This window comes from Chaetura pelagica, unplaced genomic scaffold (genome assembly GCF_000747805.2).
Source record: "Chaetura pelagica isolate M959 unplaced genomic scaffold, ChaPel_1.0 scaffold142, whole genome shotgun sequence".
Lineage (NCBI taxonomy): Eukaryota > Metazoa > Chordata > Aves > Apodiformes > Apodidae > Chaetura > Chaetura pelagica.
In genome coordinates, this window is record NW_009952973.1 from 3303734 (window position 1) to 3309353 (window position 5620).

The following is a 5620-nucleotide window of genomic DNA, read 5'->3' on the forward strand; positions in this document are numbered from 1 at the left end:
GACTATTTTGATGCTGCCTCACTGGTATGCAGGTCAAGGCCTTTGAGGAAGCCAGTTGAGTAGTGCTTCCATCCTGCGGTCCCAGATGGCTGTGCAGCACTAACTGGTGTTTTTGAATGCCTGATGGAGAGAGGAAAGAGGTTCCTTATATTTAGACATATTATAAAACAGTGGGGTATCTTTAAAAAATACAGTGTAAAACTATGAAATCTTACATCAGTAACAATGGGTGTCTGGTCTTTAATTTACAAATCAATGCTTTTTAAAACAAAATCCTAGAAAGTATAATATGAAATGTCAAATTTGGACAGTTTTTAGTTCTTTATTAACACAGGGCAATCTCATTACACAATACAGCAAAACAAAGTTTGTCATTCCCTGCCTCCCATTAAATGCTAGTAAGGCAAAGCACTGAAACTAGAAATTGGATCTTGGAGCCAAATCAGGGTGATAAACACATAATCTTTCTTAACTGTGCAACAGAGAGTAATACATAGCCAAGAGAGCTGGTTGAAATACAAGCTGTAACTACCACTAAAAAATCTAAAATATTGCTGAAAATCTTCTTGACATTATCACTTCAGCATTTTCTATAGTCTATACAGACAGATGACAGAAACATTATTTGCATGCATACCCACTATACTTCAGTGGATTTGTAGTAGAGAAAAAGCAATATATCAGTAAAAGAACTGCCTGTGCCTTTGCGATTTTTTTTGTTCCTTTGACCATGTTTTCCTTCTTAAGGATTTTTTAATTCCTGGTATAAGCTTTCTTCTCTACTTCTCTCTTTTTTTCCTTCTTGTTCCTCTACTCTGTCTGTATCTCCCTTCTCTCCTTTTTGTCTCTCACAATAAAGAACAGCAGATACTGCAAAATAATGCTATGATAAATGAGAAAACCTATGCTGAGAAATGGAGCAAAGCTTTGATCTTTCAGAATTTGGTAAGAACACTGTCATGCTAATGTTGTTGCAGTCAATGCAGGTTGTGAGATGAAGTACTGTGGACAGTTCTATCTATGTAGAATAACTCCAGGAAGATTACCTCATGGTTCATACAATGCATGGAGTTCATGCTCTGTATCATAGAAGCGTATTACTTTGTGCAACAAACTTATTTTTTGTAAGATTTTCATATGATTCTAGTCTTTTGGAAAATCCAAGTCCTTTGGTGAAATAAAGTCCCTTGTTTTACAGAAAAATTATCCGCATTTTCTCAGTGAGAGGAAGACCTGAAGACCTTGGCCAGAAAGTCACAAAACTCTGGGAAAAGTAGCAGGAGAATTCTTATGGTTAAAATGCATTTAATTTCCTGCATATTTAAAGCCTGAACCTGTACCTCCATTTAGAGGCCAGTGGTTGGTGAATCCAACCAGATTCTGCACTGTGTTCTTTGTTAATCCTTGCTTGGATTTCCATTCTTTCACGTTGCTTAATACGTTTAATCTGTGTTAAACACCTGCTACAGAAGTTAATGAATTTCACTGGAATTTACAAACATTTCAAGCCAAACAGATCGTTCTTTCTCAGCCTGTGTCTGGCACTCTGACACTAAAATATCCAGAACAAGAGACACTAGAGTTTGAAAAAAAGCTGGGTGAAGTTTTATTTTTGTGGAATTTAATATTCACATTTGAAATTGCTATAAGAAGCTGCAATTCAACAGCTAATGCACTTGAATTGGTATCATGCACGGTCTGAAACATGCTTAATCTTTCTAAATCCATCTTTTGTAACCAGGGGAGCAGCACTTAAGAGGGCTTCTACAGTTTGATACTTTTTTTTAGCAATAAGGTTGGATCTTTTCAGTGTTTTTTAGTGCAACTGATGGTTTGGGAAAGTAGCACATTTTCCTTTGGCTCTTGATCAATGCCTCGATGATCCTCTGATTTTCACTGAAAATATTACTAAAATATTATTAAAACAAGAAGCTGCATTTTAATAATGACTTGAGGAATTTCTTTGTAAAGGATCTCACACTTCTAGATCTGAATAACCTAGGTTTCTGCTACAGTCTGTCTCACACATTCCTTTTGTTTTTAAATAGAAGTGTCAAAGATGAATAACCACCCATAAACGTTTTCAGCTTATTTTTCTGCAGGGCCACATTTTCACCTCAGTCTAACGTGAAACTGCCACCAAGGTCAAGGGGAAGTTCCACATCCAGAATATGTGGTGAATATGGCAGTTTTCTCTCTCAGTTGATTTTGCATGCCTTCTCCTTGCTGCTATTTGCAAGCACTGACTTTTCCTGTGCCCAAGTCATTTGAGAAACACTCCACGCAATTTCATTTTTTTTCACATGCTTAAAAGAAAGCAGAATAAATGGAACGGAAGGATTTAAAAGATCAGTAGCTGTGATAACACCAGCAATTGCACTGGAGACAATAACAAGCATCACAGATTGAACATTCTACAGGAAGCCAAGATCTGCTTCTTGATTTATTTAATTTTTAGTTTTGTTACAGAGTGGTGTACACTAGCAGCAGGCTAGTATTAGTCATTAAGTGCGTATTAACTGTGATTAATTAACAACATTAATTTATCTTAATATCACATGTGTAAGCTCAGTTTTTCACAAAGCATCTCACCTTTACTTGGCTTCAGCATTTTAGTGAAAAAAGAGCCTGTGGTTTTAAAGACAATATAAATTCATTTTTTACAATCTTTACCTAGGTTTCTCTGCTTTAAATGTGTATTTGCTATATTTTCCAGAAGAGTATTAGAAAATAACTAAGTGATATATTCAACAGTGAAACTGATAGTGCATTGTATTCCTAGAGCATTTAGTCTCAAAAGGTGTGCTGACAGTCTTTGAAAGTGTGCTTTACAAAGGTAAGATCCACTGATTTTGTGTACTCAAATTCTAAAATAGCAGATTTTTAAAGGGATGGGCTGTGAATAGGCCTGTCAGCAAAATTTAAAAATGAAGGTACTAATTTATAGTGCATATGGCTAAATCAGCAATTCCATTTATTTTAAACGTTTTCTAGTAGAAGCCATCTGTAAGCATTTAATCAAAAAGGAAGGTGCCTGCTGGTCCTGCCCTGCAGAACCGTGAGAGAGAATCATTGAGAAAGTAGCTGATTTCTCTTCTTCAGAGGTGCTTCTTTTGCCATGGGCTCTAGATAAAGCAGAATCGGTAGCTGCATGATGGCTGTGAAAACACCTCTTAAACCATCTATTCTGGTTGAATACACCTCTTCAATCAAAACATTTTTTCCCTATCAGAAAAATTACAAGGACTTGACCTTGCTGCTGCAGGAGAAACCATTTTCATGAGGGATAAATTCCTGTTATTGGCTTCTTGTTATTAGCTTCTTGTGCATAGCATTTAATTTTTCCAGAATCTCATATTTCCTGTATCTATCATCACATCTGCACACCTGCCTGCAAAAACCCAAAATGAAAAAAGCCAGGGCTGTATTTTGCTTTAAAAATAAGACAACATGTAAATCAGTATTTCTGTGACAACAGAAATCCTGTTTCTGCTGTATCCTGAAATGTGCTATTGGCTTCAATGGGAGTTGGCATGAGTGCTTAACTATGAATAAATATGAAAGGTAGTTGTCAGTGATTTTCAGTGTGAAAATTATTTTGTAGATGTTATAAACAGAAGTGGCAGCTGGTAAATAGTCAGAAAACTCTGCAATTGAAGTCTACTAAGGAAACTCTGCTTTCTAAAGACCTGCTTTTCAAGCAGGTCTCAGAGATTTGTAGAGTTCAGCCAAACTTTTAGTACTACATTATTTATAAAACTTGCTGTTCATTATAATTTAAAGCTGTGACCACAGAGGGAATATTTAACCATATGCACGGTCATAAGACACTACAAAAAATGTTTTATATTGCTCTACAATGTTCCAGTATCTATGGGAAAACAATAACAATACTGGTATTTACGCAAACTGTGTGTCAGTTGCATAAACATTTACCCACGTTCAACTTCAGTAAGATGCATGTACAGGTCTTAGCAAGACAGGCATCTGTGAATAAGTAGGAAAATTATTTTCTCATCTCTGAAGGTGCTTCAAAGCTAATCTAGACCATGGTTCTCAAATGAGATGATACATTGTGCATTAGAAATCTGACATTTTTTATGTAGATTATTGTTTTATTTCTTATAGCAGATGCAGCAAAGTAATGAATACTTGCTAAAGATTTCAGTGAAAAACACTAAGAAATTAAAAGTTACTGAATCTCATTCTTATTACAGAATAATTAAAATTATTTTTTTACCTTCTTTGCTCCTAAAAATGCTTTTGATCTATGAACTAAAGAAAAATCAGACTTCGCAGACATTCAATGTTAGAGGTCTACTTAAATGAGTAAAGTTAAATGCATTGGTAAGTTTCAGAAATTCCCCTGTAAGTAGGTATTTGAATACAATCAGTAAGCACAATAACTGTCAGTTACTTCATATTCTAGAAGCTAAGATAGTCTCTTGAGAATTCTAATGTACATTATATTGGCAACAGGCAAGACTTCAATATTTACATTTAACTCCTGCTAACTGTCATGACGTCGGCATGTCCTCGGGACAAGATTTGATTCTTGAAAACAAAGAGTTCTGAAGACAGATTTTTTTTCCTTAGTTCTCCTCTTATGATTTTCATGAAAGTATTGCACTTCCACAGACTGCAATTTCAGACTAAATGCTGTATTTAAAATACACTCATTTAAAGTGTTAGAATAGTTTCCAGAAACTTTGGATTGATTCTGGGTTTGCTTGTCCTCACTGAAGCACCTCTTCTATTTCAGTTCCTCATCTGGGTACCTGAAACACTTGAGATACCAGCAGTTGTGTTAGTTCAGTATCAGGACTTCTTAAAAAAAAATAAATCAACTGAAATAATGTGTTGTGGTGACACACAGAAGGTTGTTTCTAATGTTTGTGAGGTATCTTTAGCTCTGTTTTGGAAAAATGCCCATGAGCTGTCAACCAAGAGCTCCTGCGGTGTGAGGAGGCTGGGGTTTTCAGGGGTAGTGTTTCCTTCACAAGTTGCTCAGCTTGGGGGTACAAGCCAGGCTTTGGACCAGGGGAGGGGGTGCAAGGATGTGCCAGAAAAGATAACTGCTTTTCTGCCTGAGCGTGTGAGGGGGAAGCAGAGAATGTGCCATGAGACTGCCTGCTGGGCTTGCTATGGAGTGTTTTCACAGATAGGTTTTGACTCACAGGAAGAGAATATTTTTCCCACGCTATCTTCTCAGCATGCCTGCCTGTTATTTGGTCCCAGCATAGGAAAAATATTTACCCTATGAAAGTACACGTGATACTTAAAATGACAAATACATATTTTATAAGCAACATTTGGGAATCGTTCCTTCCTTTAGGTACATGCCAAAACAGGGTACAGTAATTAGGGTTCCCCCTTTGCCTTTAATTGAAGCCAGAGATGTGGCTGCAGTATAACTTCACATCTGGAGTCTGGGTTTCTCCCAGGGCTATGTTTGGATCCAGGAGTTTGCTTCAGATTATTAGATGGAAACGAATCAGTCACAAAATCAGTAGTAGAAATTCAGAGATACTTTTAAACTATGGTTTTTCCCTGTCTTCCAGAACACTGTTTTCAATATCAAAGTATAGAGCTTGTTACACAAATGCTAATATTTTTAAGT